Source organism: Erythranthe guttata, chromosome 8 (assembly GCF_056151865.1).
Source record: "Erythranthe guttata isolate IM_541 chromosome 8, IM_541, whole genome shotgun sequence".
Classification (NCBI taxonomy): Eukaryota; Viridiplantae; Streptophyta; class Magnoliopsida; order Lamiales; family Phrymaceae; genus Erythranthe; species Erythranthe guttata.
In genome coordinates, this window is record NC_142540.1 from 6,815,369 (window position 1) to 6,831,965 (window position 16,597).

The 16,597-nt window shown below is 35.5% G+C and overlaps 1 pseudogene across 2 annotated transcripts; it reads right to left on the reverse strand.

The window, feature by feature from the left end:
- Window positions 1-10,072: 10,072 nt before the first annotated feature.
- On the reverse strand, window positions 10,073-16,597 carry LOC148768411 (scarecrow-like protein 3 pseudogene; annotated as a pseudogene). Of its 2 annotated transcripts, none has more exons than XR_016033098.1 (2): window positions 14,876-16,597; window positions 10,073-10,742 (listed from the first exon to the last, which is right to left on the reverse strand). The product of XR_016033098.1 is annotated as a scarecrow-like protein 3 pseudogene, transcript variant X2 (transcript). The 2 variants fall into 2 exon arrangements; XR_016033097.1 differs by lacking the exon at window positions 10,073-10,742 and adding an exon at window positions 12,541-12,900 and having other exon boundaries at window positions 14,876-16,203.

A 16,597-nucleotide genomic window follows, 5' to 3' on the forward strand; every position in this document is an offset into this window, starting at 1 on the left:
TGGATCACCGGAGCTTGACCGGAGACATAAATAGTACACGAGGACAATGAAAGCAATGGCTGCGTACATGGCAGAGCAATTCCATATATTTCCAATATATATTAAAAGTTAACAGTATTTCAAAAAATAATAATAATAATAAAATAAGTCAACTAACAGTTAAATTACCGTCTCCAGACAGTTAAATTAGTGTTGGAGACAGTAATTTAATAGCCAAGACAGTAATATTAATTAAAATAATTTTTTTTTAAATTATAAAAAAAAAGGTAAACGCCAGAGACCGGCTGGAAAAAAAAGAAGTTTTCAAAAAAAAAATAGTCAACGCCAGAATCTGGTTGGAAAAAAATAGTTCAGAAAAAAAAAAAATTTTCAAAAAATTATTAAAATGGTGGTTAATGTGATATATTTGTTTAAATCCGGGGTCAATGTGTAATATTGAGGAAGTTATAGTATAATTGATAAAATTATATTATGGAGGGTATTTTAGACAAAAGACTCGTGGATGGATTTAACTCCCTTATAATAGCTTGCAAACCATATAGATGCACTAGGCAAACCTATACTCTCGTATAATAGCTTGCAAACCATACGAGAGATATGTAAACCACATTATGCTAACCATGTGTGACAAGTTCCACTTATCAAACCATACGAGAGATGTAAACCACACTAGGCTAACCATGTGTGACAATTCCACCTATCGACGTTGGCTAGGTGATTCGAACCTAGGGTCAATTGACACAGACTCACTTGCTCCAACCGCTAGGCCATCCCTTGAGGGACATCAATTGGAAGTTTTTTATTTATTTTATGGAGCCTATAGCAATAAAACCCTCAGATCGCTAAGAAATAGAGATAAATTCAACCATAAATTCATCATTTGCAATACCCCTTAGCTTTTTTTTTTTTTTTATATACCTACCCCTTGTTTACCTACTCCATCAGTAATTATGTGAACTGCATTTAGTAATTTTGGACAACATTTTATCAATTGCGAACTTCTTTTAGCATTTTTTAATTTTATTTTTAACAAAAAATTGAATTTTTGTCCTGATAAGTTTGCTATGCCGAATATGACTACTGTTGAATATGACTATCGTCTAATATGACTCTATATGACTATTTCAATTGTAGTCATATTCTTTCTTTATATTGTCGTTTTTACATTTTCAACTTAAAAAATCCGATTATATAGTGTAGTACATTCATGTTTACCAAATTATATAAAAAAACGAAGATTGCCTATTATTTACGAAAACAAAAAATCAAAATTTGAATCTTGTCATCACATGTCAACTCGAAACGAAAAGATAAAACATATTCGAATATGACTACTGTCATATTCAACAACAGTCATATTCGAATATGACTATAATCATGGTACTGTTGGTACTCAAATATGTAACTGTATGTTCTGATCTATAGAAAAAAAAAAATCGAAACAGAAAGAAAACATTACAAAACTTAAATATGACTATATATGTGACCACATATGACTATGTATGTATATGACTACAAAACTGATTCTAGTCATTTGGCTTACAAGTTGCTCCATTTTAATTATAGTGAATTTCATAGCGACCGTTGTTAGGCTAAACTGATTCTAGTCATTTTTGTCGCTTTTGGTGATCCCCAACATTGATAGGTGTTATATTCCCACCACATGTTGAACAAAACAGAGGCATATAATAGGTGTTTTGGAGGTATTCACCAGATGAAAGCCATTCATATCCCGTTTTAGGTGCCCGAACATTGTAACCAGACATGTAACAAAAATAATTAAAAAATCAAAATTAAAAAAAAAAATAAGAATAAAAATTAAATGGCTAAAGTAAGAAAAATTGGTCGAATTTGATATAAGAATAAATAGATAATTTAGCCGTATTCCCCGGCAACGGCGCCAAAAACTTGTTGGGCTAAATACCTAACACGCAAGTGCACGTATCGCAAACAAGTAGTAAAAGTGGACTTGTGAGAGTCGGATGTCGATCCCACAGGGAATACTCAAATTATCTAATCCTAAGTACCAAATTCTAACAATTATAATTTTTATCCAGCCTACGCAAAGTTGTCAAATTTAATCAATTAAACAATTAAACTAATTAAGAAAGCAAATAATCACGAGAAAATATCAATATAAAAACGGATCTAGGATTTTATCTTCCCCCTATGCGATAATTCATCGCTCAATTAAACCTCTATCATGCAAGTTAAGATTCCCGATTATTAACCCGAGACACTCAATTACTCATAACCCGTTGTCGCGTGTATTATGAGTCTATTATTCATAGTCGATTCACTATATGTCTATGCCAACCAATTATGAATAAAGCATTAAATAACAAGTCTCGTAAACAGCTACCTAAGGTATTATCTGTATGTCTACGATAATACATGCAATTAACACACTCATCCGGTGAAAACTACTCGAAGGGTCTTCTATCATTGTTCTAATTATTAAAATGATCTGTCAATCAATTCTAACAATAACATATAGCAACATAAATTAGCTAGGTTAATGCGCTAAATAAGATCAAATAGAAGAAATAATCATGGAATTAAACTTGCATAATATTAGAAAAATAGGTTCAAATCACCACATAGGGTTCGAATAAAATCCTAGATTAAAAGGTTTAGCTACTCATGTTCTCTACGAAAATCATCATAAAAATATAAAAAGACATAGATTAAGAAAAGATAGAAAAAAGAAGAATTATGATGAAGATTCGTCAAGTCTTCCTCTTCGATTCTCCGTTCTCTCGCTCCTCTTGCTCAAAGTTTTTGTGTAAAAAGTTCTCCAATTCGTGCTTGGTCTTTGACCTTAAATAGATGTCTCAACTTGGTAGAATAATTAGGTTTCCTTGTGTGATTAAAAGTCCAAAATTGCTTCCAACGTGTTTTCACACGGTCGCGCGAGAATCAGTACAATTCTCACACGGCCGCGCGAGAATCGCCGAAACTTTCTGCCCAAATTCTGCAGTTGGCACGGCCGTGCCAAAAATAGGCTAAATCTCGCACGGCCGCGTCAGGCCAATTTGCAGCCTCCGAATGTTTTCTTCCGTTTTTGCCCGTTTTTGACCTTTTTGCGCTCGTTTGATCCTTGGAACTCCCAAATCTTCAAATTGTACCTAAAATACAACAAACCACTCATTAAGCACCATTAAATCAATAAAAGTATACAAAAATCCTCGTAAGAAAGTTTACATTAAGTGTAAAATATACACTCAACACACCCCAAAGTTGAACTTTTGCTTGTCCTCAAGCAAAAACTAACAACTTTCAAAGCAACACTTTCAACAAATGCCCCTCATCACATAGATTAATGGTCAATCTTCACGTTTTCAGAACTTGCAATTATCATGACAATTCTCAAAAATTTGCAAGCTCGCAATTCAAAGATACTTATTCACTTACCATTGCTCAAAACCACAACTCATGATATCGCTTCAAGTATCTCATATTTGTAAATTAAAAATGAAGAAAATTTATACTTACATAATAATATTCGACTCCAAAGACTTACCAAATTTCTTTACTCGGTTAGTATCAAACAATTGAGCTATTGGGATCATTGGGACTTTTTAGCTTTCAAATGTTGGGCTTTTGGTACAAGGTAGAAAATATGGATAAAATTGGCTACTGTTCTCCTTTCATCTCACAATTAGTCACTAAGAGTTGCACTTGACGGAACTTTTAGCTCTCGTTCTTGACTTGAGGTGTTTTTCGCTAAGAATTAGCTTTTGGAATTATTGTTTCACCTCAAATGACATATTACTTAACTCGTTTTGTTAAGAGTTCAAAAGTCTCCACTTTTTCTCTTAACATGATGGTTCGAGTTTTTACTTTAAAATCTTTCTCAAGTCCTTTCTTCCCCTTCGATCTTTCTTCTTCTTTTTTTTTTTTTTTTTTAATCATGAAGAAGAAAAACGTAACAATTTTTTTTCAACCAAGCTCCAAGGGATAATTTATCAAGAAATCACGATCTAATCTACCCACTTTATTTCGGCTAAAAGAAAGACCACCGTTTCTCCAAGGCTCAATCAAGGTTCGAATGATACAAATTTAAAGGTAGGCTTGAAAGTCTCAAACGGTTCAAAGATGGCCCAAATCACTTCCCAAATTGCTCAACAATTTAATATTTCACTTTGTAACTTCCTAAGGCAAGATCTAAAACCGAATAGCATATATGATATAGCATAAATTAATTCCACGTTTTAAAACACAAAACATTCAACCAAAGCAAGGCATAATTTGTGATTCCTAACAATGAATTTGAATCAAAATCTCACCAAAATTCGATCACAATCAAGATAAAGCAAGCAATTTCATCATTAAACACTAACCATCTTTCATCATCATGATTCATCGAAGCATTTATCTTAACCACAATTTTTTTTTTCTTTTCGAAAGCAATAAATAAACTAAAACAACTAAACTAAAACAAAAAATCCTAAGGCATGCAAACCAAAAAATTAAAGCACATAAAAACAAGTAATTTTCCACCCCCAAACTTAAAATTTACATTGCCCTCAATGTAATTAGAACAAAGTTCAAGGATAGAATACACCTGATTAGTCGAAAGATCCTTCTCTGGGATGCACTCTTTGATGTTCGTTTGTTCCACCTTTAACGTCCGATCCCTTGGTATTTGAGTCGACCTGAAAATTAAAACAAGATTAAATTATTAGTTTGCGCATGCTAAAATCCTAGGAAAAATAAAACAAAGAAAAATACGAAAATCGGTAAATGCTCGGGTTGCCTCCCGAGAAGCTCTAAGTTTTTAGTCTTCAGCCAGACTTTGGTTCTTCGGAACTGTTATGTCCAATCCAAAACCTTGTAGATTGCACATCCATCGATTTGTTTTACTACATCCTTTCCAACCAATGCATGGACAGGGTTGCAATATGCCAGTATCCACATCCTCCTTAGTTGGTACCCTTCTTTGTTAATAATCAATCAGTACAATACCAAGGTAGGATGTTCGTCATCCTCTCCCTCAAATCGGTATACAAAAATCTCCAGTTTGCGTATAACCTCCACCTCAAACACATTAGCCTTCTCATCAACCACTATTGATGCCTTCAAATCCACATTTAGATCAATGATATGGTCCACAAGTAGAATATCTTCAATCATTACATCCATCTCCTTCTTCTCTTGTTTTGAGGCATCTTCGGGGTTTAGCTCGATTGACTTCTCAGATTCATCATGCTCAAGTGTCTTCGTAATTTATATTTCTCTCATATCGACACTATTTTCCGGACATAGAAGATTTTTCTCGCCGCAGGCTTCACCCGAATTTTCTTTGACATAACCATTGTCGATTTCGTCTAGAATACTTTCAAGAGACTCGGATTTTAATTTGAGCGTCATCTCTTCCAATTGTATCTCCATGTTTCGAAATGATGCTTGAGTGGACTTCATGAATTCGGCAATGAGGGATACCAAATCAAGTTGTTCATCAGTGGTCTGCTGCTGCATTGGATAATAATTTTGAAAATCATTAAATTGTGGCTCTTTATGTTGAAACACGTTCAAATCTTGGTCCTGAAAGCTTTGCTCGTATGTGTTGGTATAAGTGTTCCAATAACCTCTGTAGGGAATTTCGACGAAATTTGTCGATTTTGGTGATCCCCAACATTGATGGGTGTTATGATTTCCACCACATGTTGAACAAAACAGAGGCATATAATAGGTGTTTTGGAGGTATTCACCAGATGGAAGCCATTCATATCCGTTTGAGGTGCCCGAACATTGTAACCAGACATGTAACAAAAATAAAAAAATCAAAATTAAAAATAAAAATAAGAATAAAAATTAAATGGCTGAAGTAAGAAAAATTGGTCGAATTTGATATAAGAATAAATAGATAATTTAGCCGTATTCCCCGGCAACGGCGCAAAAAACTTGTTGGGCTAAATACCTAACACGCAATTGCACGTATCGCAAACAAGTAGTAAAAGTGGACTCGTGAGAGTTGGATGTCGATCCCACATAGAATACTCAAATTCTCTAATCCTAAGTACCAAATTCTAACAATTAAACTAATTAAGAAAGAAAATAATCACGAGAAAATATCAATATAAAAACGGATCTAGGATTTTATCTTCCCCCTATGCGATAATTCATCGCCCAATTAAACCTCTATCATGCAACTTACGATTCCCGATTATTAACCCGAGCCACTCAATTACTCATAACCCGCTGTCACGTGTATTATGAGTCTATTATTCATAACTGATTCACTATATGTCTATGCCAACCAATTATGAATAAAGCATTAAATAACAAGTCTCGTAACCGGCTACCTAAGGTATTATCTGTATGTCTACGATAATACATGCAATTAACACACTCATCCGGTGAAAACTACTCGAAGGGTCTTCTATTCTTGTTCTAATTATTAAAACGATATGTCAATCAATTCTAACAATAACATATAGCAACATAAATTAGCTAGGTTCATGCGCTAAATAAGATCTAGGGGCTTTAAGATATGCATCCCTAGTGGAAAAACTTATTAGATGACACACCCAAGCCTATAAAAACATTAGCCTCACATCCTTTTGAGAAATTGTGTCCATATTACCCTTACGGTGAAATAAACGCCATTTATTTTTTAAGTTTGGGAAAAGGAAATTAAATCCCACCAATCTCGCCATTAAATATCTAAGATTCTATTTTTCCAAATCCCACATAAACCGTATCATAATCCATCCCACCCGCCCCCCTCTCCCCCAGACTAGGGTATCTTTTCTCTCGTTCTCTACTGCAAATCGACAGCGAGCACCCTCATAGCATCATAAAAATAAAATTATTGGCGCCATTAACGTCTACGAATGGTACACCAAGAAACAGATCAAGTAAGTTTTGATTTTGTTTGATTTTAGTTTTTTTTTTTAAATTAGGGTTTTTACAAAATCGAATACGCAGGGGGAGATGCAGATGAAAGGGCAGCAGGACATAAAACCACTAGACGCAGGTACGATTCAAAACATGTATATTTCGTGTTTGTTGTTGTCTAAATCTTTGGGTAAACTATGAATTCCACACACGAAAAAAATTGTCTAGGCGCGTAAATGTTTTTGTACTTTGAATTTGTAATTCGTATTTGGCAATCGAAGTCTGGATTCTGCAATGTTGGTGTACACAGACTGTATATTTCTATGAAAGTCTGTAAAAACACAATTATATTTCTATGGTAGTCTATGAACTGATAATGAATTTTTACAGTAGTCTATAAAATGACAATTGTAGAAATTTTCTGGTAGTTATGTTGATGACTTATTAAACATTTGCAATTATATGATTGTCTATGTTATTGATAGGCTGGCCTATCTTGCTTATTCGAAAGTTTATTGTTAATGAATTGTCTATGTGAGCTCTATATGCATTTGTAACAATGAATTGATGTTGTATTTTTATGGGAGTCTATGATTGGATATTTTGTTGTCAACCCTAGTTTCTATGGTAGTCTATGAATTGATATTGTATTTCTATAGCAGTCTATGAAATGACAATTGTATAAATTTACTTATAGTTATATTGTTGTGCGATTTGTTCATTTTTGCTGACCTATGTTACTGACCTACGAAACAGTTGCTATTATATGATTTTCTGTGTAATTGAGAGGCTGACCTATATTGTTTATTTGTTAGTTTATTGCTGATGAGTTTTGTATGTCTAACTGTATGTATAATTTATGTAGTATTGTGGTATACTATGGGTACTGTGATATTCTATGGTTTTCTGTCGATTACGAATATTCGAATTTCTTAATAAAAAACTATTGATTCTACAATTACATGGTATATGTACTTTTTTATCTTCCCCAAACATTTATCTTTGTTGACAAATAAAGATGATTTTTTATATTTACTGAGAGGCCATGAATGTTGCTCAAAGAACGATAAAAAAGGTGGTTACATATCTCAATTCAGGTCTAACTTGACGTCTACTGTGACTTTCTTCGAAGAAGTGCGACTGAATAATGCTCACCTAGAGTGCCTGAAGAGAACCCCATTTTCAACCTCGTATTACCATTCGCAAATCACAAAATCACGAATGCTTCCGTTACTGGGACGGAAAATGGGTGTGTAGAGTTTTTTTTTACCTATAGACAGAGAACATTGTATAGCATCTTTTGAATTACAATATCATTTGAGCAATGTAGTTGTATTATTTTGTTTTGTCTCGTGTACGCGATTTCGTTTGCGCAAATGAAATTTAAATTGTTGGCATGTAAACATAATTATGGTTATTAACTCTAGTTTGTTGGGTAAAATATTCGAAACACGTTCGTCGTTGTTGACATTATGTCTTATTTATATATTATTGGTTTTATTTTGTATTAGGACCTTTGGTCATAGTTCAACATAGCTATTGTCTAACATTTGGTTTCATTCACTGCTTTACAAGAAATAAATGTACTAACTAAGAAATGTTGTACACAGACAAATATTCTATATCGCAAATTTTGAACCATAGTTTTACTATGACATAATGAATTCATCTACGGTATCCTACAAATTACTGTAGATACTTTGTATTTACGCAGTTGGTGATAAAAGTGCACCAATCCTGGAAGAATACAGTGGTAGAAGATCATGTCAAAGTACTTAAACAAGCCTGGTGTGCAATATCTCTTTGTTGATCTACAAATATATTATGATATACTGTATTCATCAACAGTATCCTATAGATGACTATAGATACTTTGTATTTACACAATTTAAAGTGCACCATCCCTGTAGAAATACAATTCAGGACATTGATTTCAGAATACTTAATAGAATATGATTCCATAATGATTAAACACTCCAGTAATTTTATATTTAAAAAACATAAAAATATATGAAATACACACAAACTCATATAGCATAGAGAAACAATAACAAGTTTATTGAAAATTTGCAATTATGTAATTGCTCATATGTAATTCCTAAAAGAAAAACAAAACAAAACTTATGTAAAACAAGTGAATCCGGAAAACTTAAACAAAACATACATCGCAAATAAACCACGATGCGGAAATAAAATAGTACTACCCAAACATAAATGCAGGAAAAAAAAACCAAAGAACACTATTATTTAACTTACACTCAAATTCAAAAGGCTAAAAATACTCCAAATCAAAACTACTAAATAGCCCTTGTGCATGTCTTCTTGTTGTGAGTTCTAATCTGGTTGCAACGACTACACATCGAGCCACGGGAAGCCCGAAATTTTCCACATTCGGCATGAGCATGATATGTTCCATAAGTCAATCACAGCAACAGGTTCACTCACACCTCATACCCCGAGTCAGATGCTTTCCTTGGTAACCATGTGCTACTTTCCTGTACCAATACACCATATTGTTCTTCATCCAAAGGACAAAGTTCAATGTGTCAAGGCACAGTAGTGTCGTACCTCAAGCACATCTGCAACATCAGTAGACTCATAATGGCATTTATCATCTCCGTAATAGGTAGTCCACGATATTTGCTAATCTGCGAATACCAAGACTCTGTTAAATTGGAAGTCATCTCACCAAATCCCTGGCCAACAAAACGGAAAGAAGCCCAATTTTCGTATGGCGGATCTAGCAAAAAATTATTCACTCTCGGGCCACTATTTTTCGAAAATTCTCGATGCTATTATCAAACTCAGCACGTGTAGCAGCGTAAGCACCTTTTCAAAACAAAAAACAAAAAATAAAAATCGGAAAGGCATCGAACCAACAACGCACGAAGAAGAACCACTGTTATACGATGATGGAAAACAATACATTCTTGAGGATGAGACTGAAAATACTACGCTCAATGTTTTGCAGATTAACATTGTATATTGTTATCTATGGGATCTTCTTTACTTACGTGAGATAAATTAATGAGATTATATTAAGATACAGTTACAATCACGATGGACGTGATTGATACGTGATCCCTAATTATAAGGAATGTGATTTATTAAAAATATGTAACTTTTTAAAACGTCACACAAACGTTCTGTTAATATTTAGGGTAATATTGGGATATTTAAAATAAAAAACCCTTATATCATATATTTTTTATACTGAGGGATTTAGTTACCAAAAAAATATTGGGCTCGTATTCCATATCTAATAACGTTTCGTTTGAGGGACCTCCAGCATATTAACCCTAAGATCTAATAGAAGAAATAATCATGGAATTAAACTTGCATAATATTAGAAAAATAGGTTCAAATCACCACATAGGGTTCGAATAAAATCCTAGATTAAAAGGTTTAGCTACTCGTGTTCTCTACGAAAAACATCATAAAAATATAAAAAGACATAGATTAAGAAAAGATAGATAAAAGAAGAATTATGATGAAGATTCGTCAAGTCTTCGTCTTCGATTCTATGTTCTCTCGCTCCTCTTGCTCTAAGTTTTTGTGTAAAAAGTTCTCTAATTCGTGCTTGGCCTTTGCCCTTAAATAGATGTCTCAACTTGGTAGAAGAATTAGGTTTCCTTGTGTGATTAAAAGTCCAAAATTGCTTCCAGCGTGTTTTCACACGGCCGCGCGAGAATCAGTACAATTCTCACACGGCCGCGCGAGAATCGCCGAAACTTTCTGCCCAAATTCTGCAGTTGGCACGGCCGTGCCAAAAATAGGCTAAATCTCGCACGGCCGCGCCAGGCCAATTTTCAGCCTTCGAATGTTTTCTTCCGTTTTTGCCCGTTTTTTACCTTTTTGCGTCGTTTGATCCTTGGAACTCCCAAATCTTCAAATTGTACCTAAAATACAATAAACCACTCATTAAGTACCATTAAATCAATAAAAGTATACAAAAATCCTCGTAAGAAAGTATACATTGAGTGTAAAATATACACTCAACAACTTCGACCATTTATTCCGAAGTTTCATCATCAGATATGCAATAATGATCAAACTGCATCTTCTCAACAAAAAAAAATGACTAATTAACAGCAAATTGGAATATCAAAATCAATCACAAATGACCCGAGCAAATTTTGTGCGTATATGAATAATAAAGATCTATCCTGTGTATTTCACCCAATGTAGTATAATATAAACCCGGTTGCAAACTGAAATTATAAACTCAAATCGTAAGATATTTATATTAACAATGACAAGTTTCTATTCATTGTGGGGTAAACAGCATAAAACTTCCACCGTGTTAAGGAAAACATGCGTTAAATTTCCCTGTGTTTTCTTTCTTGCGTAAAAACCCTTGTGTTTTATTTTACTTTGCATGAAATCCCATTTTCCGTTAAAAGTTAACGTCGTTAACTATAGATGGGGTTTTATGCAAGTTTTTTGTAACATAAGTGGGTTTGGTGCATGATTTTGCAAAACAAGGGGAGTCTACGCAAATTAATTTATTCATTTAAAATTCAAATTATTTTCTTAAATTAAGTCGAATATATCTATTAATTTAAAATATGAAAACTAAGAAAATAATAGTCGAGATGAAAGTTGGAAAGCGCGAATTCTCAAATTATTTATGTTCTTTTCACATATAATTAATCAAGAATAAATTATAAACATATATAATAATTCTAATAAAATAATTATATAATTTAAAAAATCAAAATTCATACATTAATAAATTATATATCATATTAAATTTGATTTTTTTTTAAAAAACATTCACCACACCTATTATTTTTTTGTTTTTGATATTGTAATAGAATAAATGTGTTCAACTTAATTTCAGAAAATAATATGAAATTTAAACAAATAAATTATTTTTTTGCATAAAATCCCCTTGTATTGTAGAAAATATGCACTAAATCCCCCTATGTTACAAAAAAATTGCATAAAACCCCCTCTATAGTTAACGGCATTAACTTTTAACGGATAAGGGGATTTGCAAAGTAAAATATAACACAAGGGTGTTTTACGCAAGAAAAAAAAAAAACAAGGATATTTGGCGCATATTTTCTTAACACAGGAGGGTTTTATGTTGTTTACCCATTCATTGTGTGTTGTATTCATTCACAAACCTTCCAAATTTAACCTAAAAATAGAGAAAAGGAAACATTATACTGACATTTTTTGTAAGAATTTCCATACGTCTCTCTGCAACTCTCATTCTTCTAATTCTGGGCTGACGATATAATTGTTTCTTCAATTCATCAATGGGGGATTTAATATATACTGTGGTACTTGTCCTTTTTTCCCAGTTTTTGGCCATAGTTTATTCCTAGTATTACATAGACATGACCACTGATTGAGCCCATTTTGGACCCCTCAAGTAATTGTGTATATTTGTACTTGTGTGTAGGAGGTGTGTGTGTTTTTTTGAGAGAGGGAAGCTTCTCTCTCCATTTCTTTTTTTCTTGTCCCGCTGCCCCTCTTCCCCTTATCCTCTTTATTTGTCTTGGGTAGGGGTGGAAATCGGAACAAAATTTCCGATTTCCGCCGGTTCCGATCCGAATATTTTCAATTTCGGAACGATTTTTTGTAGTCTGATTTTCGAAATTCCGATTTCCGAATTTTCCGAAAAAAATCGGATCGGAATCGGAATTTAATATAAAATATTTGGAATTTCCGAATTCCGATCCGAAATAATTCCGAAATATTCCGATTTTTATATATAAATAAATTATATAATACATGTTTTTTTCATACCAAAACTAAGCCACCTCTTTGGGTTGGCCCATGATATTATTTGTTTTACAAATAATAAAAGTTTGATCTATTTATTGGCCCATCAAACTACCCATTATTCAAAAATCAAACATAATCCCTTAATTCAAAGAAAACCTTTTTTTTTTTCTTCTTCACCGCGCCGTTCTGCTGTGCTTCTTTTCAGTTCTCTCTTCTTCTCCGATATTCAGCTCCATTGCAAAGGGCGACGCTCATTTCCCCGAACACCCAAAAGGCAAAGGGGTGCTGGCCAGTAAGCTACTCGTCAGGCTCATCGATCTGCAAATAATAACATTTTCTATTTTTGAAACCTCAAACATTCTGTTATTTTAGGAATTATTTTGGTGGAATATGTTCATTGATATGAGGGGAATAAAAATTCTTGAATGTTTTGCATTGTGTGGAGAGATTTATCGTCGATTGTTGCTCGTTTTTGGTGTTTTCAATTATTTTTCTTGTTCTTACCTTTTTTCTATAAGAAAATTTCGGAATTCCGAAAATTCCGAATAAATCGGAATTGGAACTCAGTTTTTGATTCCGAAATTTTCGGAATCGGAATCGGAAATTAGATTTGTGTTCCGAAAAAAATCAGAAATTTCCGAAAGGCCCGTTTCCGATCCGACCCGTCCGATTTCCACCCCTAGTCTTGGGGCGTGTGCCGTTTTGAAGGCCGAGAGAGAGATGGGGAGAGAATGGGCTGGGCCGGAGAGAGAGGGAGAAGGGATAATGGGCTGGCCCAAGAGAGAGAGAAATGAGTACATGGTGGGCTTTGGGTTTTTATATTTGGGCCTGGGCAAAATAGCCCAGTTCATCTACTCCCCCAGTTCGTCATGAGGAGTGCGGAGTAACTAGTCGTGGCGAACTAGTCTCTTGAGATGCTTTGACGAGGTGAAAAAATCGAAACAGTCTACTCCCCCCAATTCGTCGGAAGAGGCTCGAAGTAACTAATCACCTCGATTTTTTCGAATGCCATGTTTTTCCTTTTCGTTTCTCGCATACGACGTATGTTCTTCATCATGACTTCATTATTCCCTTCCTTTAAACCGAGTGCGATCGATACCGATCGTACTCCTCTTTCGGATGCGAGATACCTCGTCTTACTCCAGTACGACCGATACCGATCGTTCTCCTCTTTCGGATGCGAGATACCTCGTCTTACTCCAGTACGACGATACCGATCGTACTCCTCTTTCGGATGCGAGATACCTCGTCTTACTCGAGTATGATCGATACCGATCGTACTCTTTGGATGCGAGATACCTCGTCTTACTCCAGTATGATCGATACCGGTCATACTCTTTCGGATGCGAGATACCTCGTCTTACTCCAGTATGATCGATACCGATCGTACTTTTTCGGATGCGAGATACCTCGTCTTACTCCAGTATGATCGATACCGATCGTACTCTTTCGGATGCGAGATACCTCGTTTTACTCCTCTTTCGGATGCGAGATACCTCGTCTTACTCCAGTGCGACCGATACCGGCCGCGGTCTTGGTTTGAGTACGAGGTCGGTTCCGACCCCGACCTCATGTCTAACGAGCTCGTTCTTGCTACCTGAATACTCGGATAGATTTTCGTCGTGTTACATATTGACCCCACCAGTAGCTTTAAAGTAAGATATTAAACTTAAACCCAACACAAATTAGTTATCTTCCTCACTATGTCTTTGTCCCCTCAACAGATATAGGACTGGTTTTTTCAATATCAATTTGTCATCATTGATGAGAATTCTTGTCTGTTTCAATCGAACAAACACTTTATTAATGTTAATTGATAATATATTACGGATATGTTACACCTGCAGTAGTACATCATAAATATGCCATGGAGCAATAATCTGAAAAGTATCGATCAAGTATACCCAGACAGTGACATTATACATAAAACATTAGTTCAATGCCTAATCTCTACAGTTCGAGATGACGGTGTTAGTATCTCGTTACATTCTCCATTTTCGAGGTCCTAAATACTCCAACGCATTTTAATAATCTATCGATGTAAATAACACATGAAATTACGACGAGATATCAAATATCTTAAGCAAGGTAAAGAATACAAGCACGATTCATATAGCACCACCAAAATCGTACCTCCCTATTTAAAAATCAGGTAAGCTATGATTTGGTTTTCAGATTTTTTTTTTTTTTTTTTTCGAATAATCAACTGAATTACTAAACACTGAGAAAATTAAGTCGATTGCATATAATGGGAAAAACGGGGAATATAATTCGAAAAACAAATAATCCATACCCTTTTAGCTCATCAACGGTAAGCTCATCGTTTCGGTATACCTCAAATTCACAGCCCAGCTCTCCCGTGTTTTGGCATAGATTATACGTGAAGCTGTCATAATTATCGATAACTACAATCGGATTTTTGTACCTGTCGGAAGGCGACGAATTGATGGAGGACGGCGAGATCTTTTCGGAGACTGCCAGGGGCGCTTTGGGGTGAGCGGAATAATAAATTTTGTGGTGGCGCGCGGTGGTGAAGCTGAGTGCTTGGTGTTTGCCTCAGTGGCTTGCAATGAGCTTCCAAACCTCAAATCTAAACCATTCGATCGTATACAATCTGAAACTCTGCTTATAATCAGATTCCCTCGCTCGGATCAAAATCATCGAATGAAAAATCAAACCAGAATCACAATCGGACGGTTCCGCAAAGAGGAAAAATGTTCATCGGTGTCGACGGTGACTTATTAATTGAACTAACGGGAGCTAAGAGAGTGTGCAATTGCATAATCGAACTAATAGCTAACGTCTCCCCTGTTTCGACACGCAATTTGTCGAAATCAAGATTCTCCAATTTGGTCACAATAGGGTTGAATTGAAACCGCAAATCCAACTTCTCGGCTTCTTCGATCAACACATGAGCCATATTTTCAAGAACCTCCTTCTGTTGATGGATACCCGTTATCCGTAAATGGGGCGGGCCTTCGGGCCGGGCGCTCAAGTCCCGGATCAGGGCGCACCACTGCGCTGGTTCGGACACGTTTAAATCGATGACGTGGACAATCTTCTCTCCTTCCATGGCTTCCACAATAACTTGGTTGCTAATCACAAAGGCCACTTTGGTAAACAGCAAGAAATCGAAGAACATTTTTCGGACAAGGGTTTCCTCCACTAAATCCGGGATTCTCGTGGAGTGGAAGGCCTTGTAGAAACCGGGCCACGTTCTTAGGATTCTGTCCGCGAGCGCCTCGGAGAAGTACGACGCGATCCTCTGCATGGTGTCGCCTTCCGACGAGGCAAGGTGGGAGATTTGGTCGAGGGCGATGTTCGCGTTCTCGAGGCTGCCCGACGCCATGTGGTTCGCGCACGTGACCAGGAGATGGATCAGGCATAACCCCCTCTCTTCGGGTTTGAGCTCGTTCAGCCACGGGTACGGTGACGTCATGCCGGGAGAGAGTGACACCATGGGGAGCATTTGGAGTGGCGAGGATGCTATTGATGATGATCCGTCTTCTTGAAAGATTTCACAAAATTCCACAAACAGATACCCAAAAGATTCCCTCTTTTTTCGAAAATCAAGTACAAATTAATTACCGATTTACCCCGACACGAAGAATCAAACTAAATAACTAGAACTCATTAACCAGGCCGAGAATTCAAAATTCCTTTGAGGGTTTTTCAATTCATCAAGATTCCAGAAAAAGCCCCAAGCAAGATCAAATTTTTCTCTTGGTTCTCTGACAGAACACACACACACACACAGAAATCTTTGATGAAATAATTCAGACAATATGTAGAGAAAGAAAATACCCAAAATAAATCTACGCGCAACTATAACTCAAACGTTCCCACAGACGGCGTCATTTGATTGAGCCCATACCCCTCAAGGAATTGTGTATATTTGTACTTGTGTGTGTGGGAGGTGTGTGTGTGTTTTTTTAGGGGTTAATATTGGAGACATCCCTCAAACCAAACTTAATTAGATGTGAGGCACAACTTTAAATAAAACATTTTAATTAAA